Source organism: Phocoena phocoena, chromosome 1 (assembly GCF_963924675.1).
Source record: "Phocoena phocoena chromosome 1, mPhoPho1.1, whole genome shotgun sequence".
NCBI lineage: Eukaryota > Metazoa > Chordata > Mammalia > Artiodactyla > Phocoenidae > Phocoena > Phocoena phocoena.
The window spans coordinates 29,414,894-29,430,883 of NC_089219.1; positions in this window are offsets into that span (position 1 = coordinate 29,414,894).

Here is a 15,990-nt window from a genome sequence, read left to right on the forward strand (position 1 = left end):
GGCTCGATCATGTGACTTGCTTTGGCCAATGGGATATTAGTAGACATGATACAAGTGGAAGCTTTAATTGTACTTGTGTGGTTGGGCTTGTGCTCTGCCATTGCTAAGAAAAGGACATGTACCAGAATACCCCAGAAGAATGAGAAATGTGTATAGGAGACCTGAACTCAATTCATGTCCTGGAGCCAAGCTCAGCCAAACCCAGGCTAGATCAGAACCCATTGACCTACTTGTTGTTGCAGGCCATTGAGTTTTGGGACTGGTTTGTTATGCAGCATTGTTGTGGCACTAACTAATACACTGAAGCAGAGTGAATGATGTGGACAGTGGGCTGGGATGAGGCTGGAGAGGTGGGCAGGGTCAGTTGATGCAGCATATGTCAAGACATGGTAGGGACATTTGGTGGGAAGCCTTGCAGGACTTTGCTTTATAGGTATAGGGTTTATTGGTGCCATTGTGTAGATGGGAGAAAATAAAGCCCAGAGAATTAAAGCAAGCTGACCAATATCACAGAGATAGTAAAGTGACAGGGTGGTATCAGACTCCAGATCTGTCTGAGCCACTAAATGGTTGTTTTGATTCCTCCCCCTTGGGTCAATTCCACTTACCTAAGTTTCACAGTGTGACATTCTCTGATCATCTCCAAGCTCTTTGGTGCTGACTGCTTCTCCTTCCCTCCTTCCTTCCCTCCCTTCCCATGACTGTCCACATGAAAACAGGCCAGCCTTCTGCTCTTTTCTGCTGTCACAGTCCCTCGTAGACCACCAGCTCTGCCCCAACTCCCCACTGACCCAGACCCCTGCATAGCCATTCTTTCTTTATCTCCCCACCTCTCTGGTCTTCTGGCCCTATGACACCACTGGCCAGCACAGTCCTCAGCCCTGCGCAGACTCCACGCCTGCTCTCTCCTCTCCCAATCCTGGCTGCCACGTGGTGCTGAGGAGAATGCCAGAGTTTGGTTCACAGGTCAGTAAAAGGAGCATGGGCCTTGGCATCTAACCGCCTCAAGTTCAAACCCCAGCTCTGCTGCTCAGCAGCTGTGTCACCTTGGACAAGTTACTCAGTGTCTCTGAGCCTCAGTTACTTTTGTCTGTTCATAAGGGATGATGGGGCCTCCCTCATTGGGCTTTCATGAGAATGGAATAATTTACATAGCGGCACTCAACAAATGGGAGTTATTGTAGTTGTTGTGGGTAATGAGAATGGTTTCCAATGTCATCTGGGCCTCACTGCTCTATGGCCTTCATTATGCCCAGCTCTGTCTGTCTTTCTATAATATATCCTCAGCTGCTCACAAGCCTTTCCACCCTCTTCCCACCTCCATCCTTCTATCACTGTCAGACTCTGCAGACAACCTTAACTTGACCTTTATTGTGTAGGTCAAGGTCATCAGAGATGGGCTCCCTCTATTTCCCTCCATTCCCCCTCAGTGTTCTCACCCCACCCTCTCTCAGAAGGAAGGGGTCCTACTCTGGTCAGGTCCCCCGACCCTCGCCATGAGCGCCTTGGATTAGAGCCCACCAACCAGCTCCAAGACCCTCCTCCATCAGTTAGCTTCTTAAATCTTCATTTCTTTGTCCACTTGTTCATTTATTCAACATCTCCTCCTCTTTCTCCAAGTCTGGATTAAACCCTCAGCTGGCACATTTGCTCAAACTTTTCCTGACTAAAAAGCCCCATTTCTCACTTCTCTTCACAGCAACACTCTATTGTCCGCATTTCCTGCTTCCTCACCATCCACACTCTCCTCATCTACTCTATTCTGGCTTCTGTCTCCAGCTAAGCAACTCTTGCCAAAGTCACCAGTGACCTACGTACCAAATCCAATGACACGTCTCAGCCCTCATCTAACTAGATCTCTTGGCAGCGTCTCACAGTCAGCTCCTTTGCTTTCTGCAAATTCTCTCTTTCCCTGTTTCAAGACACCTACTTTTTCCAGCGTCTCCCCTCCCCTCTCATCAGCTCCTTCCTCTGATTCCTACAGGTCTTCTCAGGGATTAGTCCCTGGCCCTCCTTTTTTCCCTCCTTAGGAGTGGCATCTAACTGTACAACATTAACTACTGTATGGCCTCTACATTGTCTTCTAAATCTATGCCTTCAGTCCAGACCTCACTCCTGTGCCCCAGGCTGATCCAGCCAACTGCCCACTGGGTACCTCATAGGTGTCCTGCCTTCTCCAAACCTGTCCTGCCATTTGTGCTCTGTACATATGTTAGTGGTACATTCCACATAATCCTTGGGTCAGAAATATCATCTTTACCTCCAACATGTAATCAGTTGCCAAGTCTTGTCAAGTTGATGTCCCAACCTGTTTGAGACCCTACCTCTTCTCCTATATCTCCTGGGAAACTTCTCTGACCCTCTAGAGAGGCAGGACCCCTATCGCATGCATTTATAGTTCTGTTCTTCTCCTGTACAGCACTTAGTCACACTTGCAATTAAATAAATCATCATATATTTAGCTGTTTAGTGTCTATTTTCCTAGCAGACTATGAGGGTAAGTGCTGTTTCTGTCCTGGTTGTCTCTGTATCCCCAGTACCTGGTGTATGTTAGGGGTTCAATAAATACATGTGGAGGACATGGGCAGCGATGGGGAGGGACTCTAGCTTGGGGAGGGGTGGGACAAATGCCCTGAGGTCAGGTGCTTACATAAAAAAGCACAAAATAGAGCACGGTGCAGACCCCTGAACCCCTTTGCCCATGTCCCCCTCCAAAGCCCCTGGAAACAGTGCTGCTGAGCCTTTTGTTCTATTGACAGGAGGTGAGGCAGCTACAAGCTCCTTAATCAGCTCTCTACAAACATGGGGAAGCCTCATTAATCCCAGTGAATGGATGATCTATTGTTTCCAGCTCAGGTCTCTGGTGGACTGGCCTTCCTCTGCAGAAGCAGAAACCCCCATGGACAGGAATGCCCCTGCAGTTGATCCACTAAGCCGTGGGTATAGTACCCCTGGTGGGGCTCTTGACCCAGGTGATACCTGGACTGAGACTAGGACCAATCCTCCTCAGACAGCCACTGCTTACCTATCAGAGGGGCAAAATTGAAAAGTCGGATAATATGCGATGTTGCTGGGGAAATGGGCACTCACACGCACTGTTGGCCACGGGGTGTGTATCTGTGTGTGTGCGTGCACGTGCAGAGGTGTGCAGTTTGGTATGTCAGCTCTGGAGCCAGACTAAGTTAAAATCACGACATTGGCACTTGGCAGCCGTGTGAGCTTGGACAAGTCACTTACCCGTCTCCATGCCTCAGTTTTCTCATTTGTAAAGTAGGGATAATAGCGGTACCTCCTTACAGGATTATCGTGAGAACAGAAAAGTTAATATATGTAAAGGCTTGGTTTAGGTCATCTTCTATCTGAGAAACCCTACTCCTTCTCTCCACCCCAAACTAGGGCCCAAAGGGTTGCTATGGAAACCGTGGGGTGGAGAGCAAGGCTCTCATTGATTTCTCTTTGGCTGGTGCTTTTGTGGTCTCCTTAGAAGTGAGACTCAAATCTCGCCAGCTCTGCCCCACTGTGCAGCCGCATCCTGTGCCTTCATGGCTTGGATTAGAGGCCAGGAACTCTGGGTTCTCATACTGGTATTGCTTCTGGCTTGTATGAACCTGATTTGTATGAGTCAGCTTTCCCTCTGGGCCTCAGTTTCTCCATCTGTACAATGAAGAAGTCAGCCTCAAAGGGAAATGCATTTGATTTCATATGCCACTTCAGGTCAGCTAGACTTGGACTGAGAAGAGTTCTGAAACTGTGTCCAGGTTATGTAGGAAAGAGTATCTGCAATCGATTAGTGATGTCTGTAATGGACATGGGATGGAGGAGCAGAGTTCTCTGTGCCTTGTGTTTACCATCCCTAAGCTAGATGCTTGATTTCTAAGGGGTCCACCTTCTTGATCTAAAGCTTTCAGTGTTATGAATGTTCAAAATGAGACTCATTAACATCTAGATATAATCTAGGCATTAGTTCTAGGAAGTCCTTGTCACTATGCTTCAATATTATTCAGGTTTGAGGGGGAAAAGGGGTCTTCTAAAGCTCTGTCCCAATTACCCATAAATATAGCTGGTGGTCACCATGAAGGGAAGAGAGACTTTGGCTCTAGGGAGTGGAACCCATACAGGGGCTGGGGAAGCATGTGAGGGGACAATGACTGGCCTGGGAGGGGGTCAGGTGGCAAGCATAATGGAATTCCAGGGAGCAGGCAGGCCTGAGAGAGTTACCTGTGAGTTTTAAGGTCTGGGGCCAGAGGGATAGTAGGCAGTGAGACCAAAGGAGCCAAGCTTACAAATGTGCCTGGGACTGATTCTGCTCAAAGCAGGACTGGTGTAGGGCTGGGACATAGGAGGCCTTTTTGGGAACTTCTTCCTGTAGACCCCAGCTCCAGGCTGTGGCCATATTTCCCTCCTCTTAACAGAATTCACTCCTGGACAGACGAATTGGGCAGGAAGCAAAAGCCAAGAAGAATTGACTGGGGTCGGGGCTGCAGACTTAAAATAGAAAGCTCTGAGGGTAGACGGGGATTTTCTGGGGCCTGCATGGAAGCCTGAGGTCGTTACCGTTGCAAGGTTTGGAGGAGGGGAGAGTCGAAGGGTGTGAGTAAAGGGTTCCATTCCTGGCAGTGGTGGTTTTGTTGGAGGACATCTGTCATGCTCTCAAATGTTTCCCAGCCTGCAGGCAATTTTCGAATCCATAAAGTTCATAAGCGCAGTGCTCATCAACAATTAAGCTCATGTAACCATCTCTCTCTTTATAAATTCATTGAAAGTTGGAAGAATGAATTTCATTGTTCTTTAAATTTATTGTCTGCTAACTCAATCATGTTTCTTTTAGTAACTTAATTGTTTCTGAACTCAGGAACTCCTAACTCAACAAAAGTGTCAGAAAATGAAGCTGATAGCTTAAAAAACTTTATTTTACACCCAGCAAGTACCTTTTCACATCTAAGCATTTTCTTTTTTTTTTTTTTTTTTTTGTAGTATGCGGGCCTCTCATTGCTGTGGCCTCTCCCGTTGCAGAGCACAGCCTCTGGACGCGCAGGCTCAGCGGCCATGGCTCACGGGCCCAGCCGTGCCGCGGCATGTGGGATCTTCCCGGACCGGGGCACGAACCCGTGTCCCCTGCATCGGCAGGCGGACTCTCAACCACTGCGCCACCAGGGAAGCCCGTAAGCATTTTCTACACTAAGGCTCTAAACATAAAAGTAAAGGACACAGTCTATACAGTTATATGGCTGCTGTCACAAATAGCTACAATAGTCAGACAGACCTGGGTGTATGGTTGTTCCCCTGCCCTCCACTGCCACATACTGGTTGTGTGATCTCAGGCAAGTAACTTAACCTACCTGCGCCTCAGTTTCCTCATCTGTAAAATGGGTATGATAAAATCTACCTTGGAGGGCTGCTGTATGATTTAGCAAAGGTAATTATACATAAACCACACAGCCGAGGAGGGCCTCACACACAGAAGGTGCTTAACAGATGGTAGCTATTGTTATTTTATTATTGGAGTAAATGCAAATTCACAGTAACATTTCGTTGCAGTAAAGCATGACTTCAATGATAAATGCAGCAGCATCTAGATGCAAAAACATAAATACAGTAACACATAGATACAGTAATACAATTAGAGTCCTACACACAATAACAGAAGCAGTTACGTGGATATAGTAACATATAGGTGTAGTAATAGAATTGCAGTAACCCAGCCACAATTACGTATACACATAAAAACTTTTAGCGACACTAAAGTAGATTATTTATTACTTTATTTAAGTAACAGAGCTACAGTATCAAGATACAACATCACACAACTGCAGCAATATATATGTTACAGTAGTGTACAGATATATTAAATTAGATACAATAAAAATAGATACCTTTAAGTCACAACTAGAGTGACATTCCTTAGAAGGGATAGATAGCTACAGTAATACATGGATCCTATAATATGGTTGGAATATCTTCTAGGAATTGCAATGTATAAGTATAATAACATGTAGACAGAGTAATACACAGGCACAGACCTGTAGGAACACTGATACAGATGGGCAATGTTGCATCTAGCATTCTCTCTGCCGTTCTTACCCTTTTTGGGTCAGAGCTTTTCTGAGAATCTGTTGTTCTTAGGGAAGAAAACCCAAACAAACCCAAATTTTCCCAAGTGCACTTATAAGTGGCAAAATTCTGTGCCCATGTAACCCTAGCTCTAGTCTGGTATTTAATGCTTAGGTGTCCTGGATTCAAATATTTGAGAATCAGAGCAAGGAGAAATAATATCTCAAGAGATCAGACTTCAGTCCACAGGCAGGCATAATCCAGGCTGGTTTCTTAGTCCTCTTCCTGCTTACTGGACTCTGATCTGATTTGGCATTTAGGTGACCCAGACTTCTGACCTACTGGAGGAAACAGACCTATCTCTCTTTCTCTCTGATCATGGTTTTGAAATCCAGCTACTCTTGTTTGATAACCTTATCTCTGCTGAGATCAGCTTTGTCTGAGCAAAAGTCTCTTTTGACCAGTATCTTGCAAAGCCTCAAAGGACATTTCCAAGCAGTCCATGCAAAGGCTGCTTGATTCTTTTGTACGGGGATGTTGGCAGCTCCTGCAGCCTGGCTGGTGCATAGAGCAGCGTTGGAAGAGGAGTAACTACTTAGAGGCAAATGTTGTCTGCTGGAGCCAAACTGATAGACTTTTTCCTAGTCATACTTACCTGGCCCAATTTGACAATCCAAGTCCTGAGTTGCTGTATCAGTTAGCTATTGCCACATAACAAAATATCTCAAAGCTTTGTTTAAAGGAATACACATTTATTATTGCTCATGTGTTTGCAGGTCAAGAGGATGGTTCTTCTGATCTGGGCCAGGCCTGGCTGGTTTTGGCTGGACATGCTCATCTGTCTTTGTTCAACTGGCTGGTCTAGGATGGCCTTGGCTGGGGAAACTGGTCCAAATGGGGGCTCTTTCAATGTGTCTCTCACATCCTTCCAGCAGGGTTGTTCACATGGCAGTGGTAGGATTATGAGAGACAGGGGGAGAGGGGAAGGGGAGGGGGAAGGAGGAAGGGAAGGAAGTAGAGGGAGGGGGAGAGGGAGAGGTGTACTGTCCTTTCTGCTGCATTCTGTTGGTCACAGCAAGTCACAAGGCCAGCCCATATTAAAGGAGTGAGAAAATAGATTCTACTTCTTGATGGAGGGAGCTGCAAAATCACATGGTAAGGGTATCGACACAGAGAGGAACAGAGGGTGGGAGACATTTTTGTAATGACTCAACAATACTTGCTTTTCAGGGGTGATTGCTGGGACCACTGCAAGCCCTCCTTTGGATCTCTGAGCAGAGCCAAAGCTGCGTTTTGGGAGAGATTTCCAACACTTTATGCCTGATGCCCAACTCCGTGTGGGTAGCAGGGCACATTATATGGTCCCTAACCCTCAAAAGCTCCTCCTTCCCTTGGCTTATTTGCCCTGGTTACCTGACTTACCTGACTCTGACACAAAGGGGTGTCTCCATTGGCTTCTAGTGACATGCACCTTACAGGCTTTTCCCCAAACAGTGATCTGGGCCACATTTCCCTACTGGGAATTTGAAATCTGGACTCAGAGGTCTTGGAACTGTCAGTGGTGAGTGGAAGTTCATGATGTAGAACCGGAACTGGGGGAGAGAACAGAACAGACTCTCTTCTCTCTCAGAGGGGAGAGAGCCACATGAACCAGAAAGGAGATGGAGGGAGAAGCAGCCCTGTTCTTTTGCTCTCCTGCTTCCATAAAACTTGGGTGAACTTTGTTTTCTGTCTTTGAATCCAGAAAAACCTATTTCCTTATAATACACTCCTCATTTTCACTTGAGAAAGTCTGATGTGAGTTCTACTTTTTTGCGACCCAACACTGCTGACGATAGGACCCCCTTTGGGAGGGAATGCAGGCCAGACAGCTTCTCTGGCAGAGTGCTCACCTGGAGACCACCCAGCTGGAACTCCCAGCTCATGGGTATCCTTCCCTAGATGCCATAGCATTTGCCCTCCTGGGTCCTCACTGAGAGCTCAGCCTTGGAAGAACTAGCTCTCTACATCTAGCTCCTGCCTCAAATCAGAGAAACAATTGATATTTGAGAGAGAGTTGAAAAGAGGATCATTGATACTCATCTCTGAACATACTACAATCTTTACCTTAGGGAGAGAGCCATATAACTCACTAACCACAAAGATGATTTCTCTAAACTAGGTCTGAATATTCTTCCTTTTACCTTTATATAGGCCTAACACCTGAAAATAATTTCTACACTTTTTACACTCTCATTGAAAGCATTGTCAGTTAAATATTCTCTATATAAAGTCCTATGTGATCAATTTCTTTAAGAATTCACTGACAGATAAAAGTTTTGAGGAACACTTTATGAGAGACATCCAATCTTTTCTCTTTTTGCCATGGTTGCCAGGAAGCTCACACACCAAAATTTACCACTTGATCACTTGCAGACAGCTCCCGATAGTTTCCAATGTCTGTCTGAAATGTTCTCTGGCTGTGGGAATGTGCTTTGCAACCTTCAGTCAATGAAGGATGAGAGTTGATGGATTATATATATATGAAATTACGTGTGTGTGTATTTCCTATTGCTGTTGTAATACGTTACCACAGACTTAATGGTTTAAAACAATACAAATTTATTATTTTACCATTCTGGAGGTACAAAATCTGAACTAGGTCTTAAGGGCTAGGTAAGGTGTTGGCAGGACTGTATTCCTTCTGGAGGCTCTGGGAGAGATTCTGTTTTCTTACTTTTTCTAGCTTCTGTAATCTGCTTTCCTTGACTCACGGCCCCTTCCTCCACCTTCAAAGTCAGCAATATAGTATCTTCCGACTTATCTCTCTGCCTCTGACCCTCTTGCCTCTCTTCCTTAAGAACGTCTGTGATTATATTGGGCTCACCAAGATAATCCAGAATAAACTCCCCATCTCAAGATCCTTAACTAATTACATCTCCAAAGTCCCTTTTGCCATATGAGGTAACATATGCACAGGTTCTGGGGATTAGGTTGTGGACCTCATTGTGGGTCCTACCACAATATATATATTCAGCCTACCACTGTATGTATATCTCAGCTTCCTTGCCCCATTGATGGGACAATTCTGAGTTGTGTTCTGTAGCCTCACAGAGGTTCCCCCCGGATCATTGAACCCAGTTGCTCACAGCAGTAACCCACTCATGGATACATCTTTATTAGTTCTCTTGTCCGTGTTCCCACTTCCTTACATGATCCCTGGGATCACCTCTCAAATAACTCCTTGCACCTAAACTTTTGTCTCAGTGTCTGTTTTGGAGGAAACCCAAACTGAAATAGGAACCATATTCTCCTAGATGTACTGGTATAATTGCCTCACCCTTCTTCTTTGCCTTCCTCTGAACTTCTTATTTTTAACTGTTGTATTATCTTTTTAAAAAGCCAGCATAATGTAGAAAAAGAACATAAGCTTTGGAGCTAGAAAAATAGAGGTTCAGATGCTAACTCAATTTCGTATGAAGTGTGTGTTTTAAAATATTACAAGTCGTCAAAGTGTCCTCTGAACCATACAAAATACAATCCCCTCCCCACCCCCTGGTTAGTGCGTTATTGGAGCAAAGTGCATTTCATGTTACTCTGATTTCTTTAAAATTGATAATCCACTTATATATACTCTAGTGTGCAGGATATTTGCTTCACCAGGGCATTTATTTAATGATCAATGGGATGCAGGGATTTACCAGGGTGTGTATTTTGTTTAATGAGAACCCCTAGTTTTACATTATTAAAGCTCATGTTTCCCCCATATTAAAATTATCAGAACATCTGTGCATAGGCCTCTGAAATACTTGTCGGGTAGGGGGTGGTGATTACCTGCTGACTGGGCAGGGGCAGCGAGGATCTGATCTTTAGAGAGTGTATCACCTGGCTCTATAGGACCTGTCCATGGTCCTGATATGGGCTTCAAAGCAACAAACAGCTGTCTCCAAAGTGGGGTTTTCAAGATGATATTTTGGAAGTGGGAATAAAAGATTAGAACTGCAATTTACATTGATTTATCTATTTAAATATAAGAGCCAAGTTCATCTTTACTAATAATTAATATATGGATTGACACTAGTGTCCTGTCATATGTCAGGCAGTCATGGGGCATATGGAGCGGCTGAGGGAGGAGTGGCGCTCCATAAGGCAACAGGGTTAATCGTGGTGCCTGGCTTCATTTGTCACTTCTGGTTATGTAGTTCCAGTTTATGTGTGGCTGGCTAAGGGATCCATGGATTATGCCATCCATTTTGATTTTAAGTAAACTTTTAATCGAAGTATAATTTATATACAGAAAAAGCGCACAAATTATAAGGGTACAGGTCGGTGGATTTTTACAAAGTGAGCACATTCATATAACCAGCGTCCTGATTAAGAAACATAAAATTGTCAGCACTCCAGAGGCCATTTTTATGCCTCTTTCTAGTCACTACCAGCCTGTTGGTAACCCCATCCTGATTTTTAACACCACTATGAGTTTTGCACGTTTTTGAACTTTGTATAATTGAAATCGTATATACGAATGACTTCTTTCCTTCAGTGTTACATTTGCGAGGCTCCTTCATGTCACACTGCTATTGTAGTTCATTCATCCTCACTGCTATATAACATTTCATTGCTTGCATATGTCCATTCTCCTGTTATGGACATTTTTGGTGCATCTAGTGTTCGGATATAATACGCAGTGTGCTAAAAACGTTTTTCTATGTGTCCTTTCATGAGAGAATTCAATTTTAACTAAAGTAGCCCTCACAAAATGGTCACGTGGCTTTAACACTTCTTGCAAGGATACCATGAATTGAAGATAATACTAAGGAATGCAAGCACGAGCAAACAGCTAGAAAATGGAAAGCTGATACTTTTACTCTAAATAGAATGTTTGGAGTTAATAATGATGATTTCATCAGATCCAACAAGAAATTAGACAAAAAAGGAGGAAAATTTTAAGAAGGCTCTGCTGTGTGGATTTATACACTTAACCATTAATGATAAACGTTGAGATATTTGCTAGTGAGTGTGAAGTGTCTGCAGTTAGCATGGGTGGACGTCATCGGTGCCATGCACCAGATATTTCTGATTCTCTTCCCAAGCATATGATAGAATTGACTTCCTGGTCTGGTTCCGGTTAAATATCACCACGTGACTTATTTTGGCCATTGAAATGTGAGCAGAAGTGACGGATGTCATTTTCAGGCAGAAGCTTTAAGAGCTAGTGTGTGATTCATCACAGTATCTCTCCATTTTGCCACAAGAGCTGGGAATGTTCTGGAAAGAAGCTGCTTGGTCAGTCTGGGTCCCACAGTGAAGACACTGTGACTCAGAGCCACAGCTGATCTGTGATGTACCTTCCACATGCAATAAACCTGTATTGCTTTAATCCACAGATACTGTTATCATAGCATAACCTAGCCTCTCCTTGCTGATACAGTAATAGCCTTAAAAAACAAAGACTCAGAACACAAAGACAAACCTGTAATTTTTTTTTCAATGATGTCTGAAGTTATGTGATGCTCCCTCCAGTTCTTTATATTAGTTCTGATACTTTGTGAGAAATATTTAGATGCCTCTTTTGAGATTTTCTCACTTAATAGTGAAAGTTAAAAAGCCACATATCAAAAAATATATATAAAATAATATAAAATAAAATAAAATTACTGCTTCAAAAAAAATTAAAAAAAAAGAAAAGCCACATACCATCAAGAAAATGCTTGTACTTCTTTCCTCAGGCAAAATGGATGAAATAATCCAACAGAAAACAATTTATGGGCAAACTAAAATGCATTCATTGGTCAGCGAATATGGTTGGAAGATGCAAAGGGAGTACCGCTGAAGACATGAGGTAACGAGTACTAGAACAAATTTTGCAGCTCCGGAGCTTTACTCTACAATTGGATGAAAGTACGAATGTTTCTAACATGTCTCAGCTTATGGCATGTGCCAGATTTAGGTCTCAGTAATGAAATACACAAAGAATTACTTTTTTATGAGGTGTACTGGAGAAGAGAGAGTTTCAATAACCAATGACTTATTTAATAAAAACAGTTTTATGGAAAAAACTGTATAAATATAACCACCGATAGAGTGGGTGTTTTAACTGCAGTACACTAAGGATTCAGGTTAAGGTTATAGAGATTACTCCAAACATGAAATTCACTCAAAGAAGAGCTGTTGAAGCCAAGAATTTGAGGCCAGAAGTGCACAAAATGATGCAGGATGTCACTGATGTGGTTTATATTATAAAAATAAGACCTTTAATATATAATAAAATCCTCACAGGATTTTGCAGCAAGCATATAGAGGTTTGATTATTTTGTAATGAGATATACAGGTTTGATGGCTGTCTTGTGGCAAACTATTTTAATGATGTAGGGAACTTAAAGATGAGTTACACTTTTTTTTACAAAAGAGAAATATTTCAAACTTGCTATTTTTATAATGACAACTGGCTGTCAGTAGTATGCTACAACCAATTTTTAAAAAAATATATGTTTAGTTTTGAAAGAATTTTATGCCTGAAGTAGAGTTTCAAAGATAGTACAGAGAGTTCCTGTGTACTATTTTCTCAGTTTCCCATAATGTAACTTCTTACATAACCAAGGTGCATTTGTCCCAACTAAGGAATTAACACTGGGCCATTACTGTTAACAAAACTCCAGAGTCTATTCAGATTTTACCACTTTTTCCACTAATGTCCTTTTTTTCTATTCTAGACTCCAATTCAGGATACCAGATTGCATTTAGGCAACAGGTATTTTGAAAGAAACACACACACACACACACACACACACACACACACACATTTTCTCTGAACCCCCAGGGTATGTTTGATATGTAAGCAATGACTGAAAGATAAATTACTGCCTGAAAGGAGCAAGTGTTATGAAGAGAGGATTTTTTTTTTTTTTTGCGGTACGCGGGCCTCTCACTGTCGTGGCCTCTCCTGTTGCGGAGCACAGGCTCCGGACGCGCAGGCTCAGCGGCCATGGCTCACTGGCCCAGCCGCTCCGCGGCATGTGGGATCTTCCCGGACCGGGGCACGAGCCCGTGTCCCCCTGCATCGGCAGGCAGACTCTCAACCACTGCACCACCAGGGAAGCCCTGAAGAGAGGATTTTTAAAGCAAACATTTGGAAGTGTTTCCTCTGTTTTGTGATTTTTGTGATAGAAAATGATGTACCTACATCACCTAAATGACTCCTGTGTATGCAAACTTTAAAAACTTGGAAACAGAATTTTTTAACCTGTTAGAAAAAATCTTTCAAACAAAGTGTTTCAGAACCTGTTTGTTTGCTAAAAATATAAAAATGTAACACCTTTTGATTAGTTTGCAAGAACCACTGATTGACATCAGGGAAGATGAAAAGTTGCTTGCTGAATTTCAACAAAAAACTTTGCAGACTTTGTGGATAGTAATGAAAAATAATGATGAAGATTTAGTAAGCACAGCCAGCATCACTGTTTTCCCACTTGGATCAATGCATCTTGCCATGGTATCTTTTCCTTTCCCCAGCCATAATAGCAATTAAAATCAAGTATCAAAATAATCTGAATTAAGAACCAGACCTTTGAGCCTCTGTATCAAAAAGATTTGCTTTTTAAAAATGAAACATTTTCAATCACATGGCTCTCATTAAAATTTTGGGTGACAGCAAAAATGCTTTGAACCACTATAAATACCATACAATTAAATGATTTAAAATATTTTATCTTTGTCTTATCATTTTTAACCTTAATCATTTAAATTACATTTTACAATGTATGTAAAATATTAGCGCAGTGCTGAGTGTAGGCATGTGCTCATTTAAAAAGAATTGGTAAGGGCGGCTGGATGAAACAGTCTGGGATGGTGACACCCATGGATGGCGCCTGGTGGACCTTGAGGAAGGGGCAGCTCTGTGGCAGCTTGGAGGGCTGCCTAAGACAGAAGAGGTCAGAGCCACCAGGCTCCTATGGCATGAGCCAGACATCAGACTCTGTACAAAGGACGTAGCCAGAACTGGCATGAGAGTGGAGGCCCAATTCCATTCCAGGTTCAGAAAATGGAGAAGAGTCTAGAATTAGCCTGCTGCCCTAAACCAGTGTTCAAAGAAATCCCTCAGGCACTCATGTGCCTACCAAGTTGCAGTCCCCGCCTCCCCCCAGCCCATAACCAGTCTGGCTCGGGCGGAGTCCCTACTGATTTTGGCAACAGCACCCAGTACCTTCTCTGGGGAATCTCAGGCTGCTTGCCTCAGTGTTTTTTTTGTTTTTTTTAACATCTTTATTAGAGTATAATTGCTTTACAATGGTGTGTTAGTTTCTGCTTTATAACAAAGTGAATCAGCTATACATATACATATATCCCCATATCTCCTCCCTCTTGCGTCTCCCTCCCACCCTCCCTATCCCACCCCTCTAGGTGGTCACAAAGCACGGAGCTGATCTCCCTGTGCTATGTGGCTGCTTCCCACTAGCTATCTATTTTACATTTGGTAGTGTATATATGTCCATGCCACTCTCTCACTTTGTCCCAGCTTACCCTTCCCCCTCCCCGTGTCCTCAAGCCCATTCTCTATGTCTGCGTCTTTATTCCTGTCCTGCCCCTAGGTTCTTCAGAACCATTTTTTTTCTTTTTATATTCCATATATATGTGTTAGCATACAGTATTTGCTTTTCTCTTTCTGACTTACTTCACTCTGTATGACAGACTTTAGATCCATCCACCTCACTACAAATAACTCAATTTCGTTTCTTTTTATGGCTAATATTCCATTGTATATATGTGCCACATCTTCTTTATCCATTCATCTGTCGATGGACACTTAGGTTGCTTCCATGTCCTGGCTATTGTAACTAGCGTCTCAATGTTGACTCTGCCCAGGCCACTCTCCTCTCTCATCCTGAATCCCATCTCACATGGCAATTCCATGGAGGGTTCTATCCACGTTGAACATTGTCCATGGAGGGCTCTATTTTTTGGGGCTATGTCTTGCTCCCCTTTGCCTGACTACAGTGGGCTGAGTGGGAGCCCCTAAAAAGATATGTCTACATCCTAACCCCAATAACTTGTGAATGTGACCTCATTTGGAAAAAAGGTCTTTGCAGATGTAATTAAGTTAAGGATTTTGAGTTGACATCATACTGGTTTGCCCAGGTAGACCCTACATCCAATGACAGGTATCCTTATAAGAGTCAGAAAAGGAGGAGACACATATACCAGAGGAGAGGAGAAGGCCACGTGAAGATGGAGGCAGAAACTGGAACAATGCAGCCACAAGCAGAGTCGACAGCCAGCAGCATCTGAGAAAGGCGAGGAATGGACCGTCTCCCAGAGCCTTCGGAGGGAGAGCAGCTCTGCTGACACCTTGATGTTGGACTTCTGGTCCCCAGAACCGGAAGAGGATAAATTTCTGCTGTTGTATGCCACCCAGTTTGTGGTAACTTGTTACAGCAGCCCCAGGAAACTAAGACACCCTCTAATTTTTCAGTCCCAGCTTAGACATCTGGGAAGCCTCCTCTGGCTTCTGGGTCCTTTGGGCTTCTGGTCCTTCCCCCTGCCAGCTTTCTCTTGTTAGCACTTATTCCTATGTATTAGAATACATCTTGTCCATCTGATTAGCTGTCACTTTCCTGGGGGCAGAGGCCAAGCCTTCTTATTAACCATTGCTCTCTGGTGCCCAGAAAAAAAGCCCAGTACACGATGATAATAGTTCATATTTTTTGAGAAGCTGAAAAGTAAAAGGCGCAGTTCTAGGAGCATTAAGTACAGTATCTTATTTATTCCTTGCATCACCCCTATGTGGAAAGTAATATTATTCGTTGCATCATATAGATGAGGGTAACTGAGGCTCAGATAGGTGATGTAACCTGCACAGGTTCACAGCACTGGTAAAAAGAGTCAGGATTTGAACTCAGGTCTTTGGCTCCAGAGCTTGCATTCTTAGCCTCTACTGTCTCAATTAGTAAGCCAGTAAATATT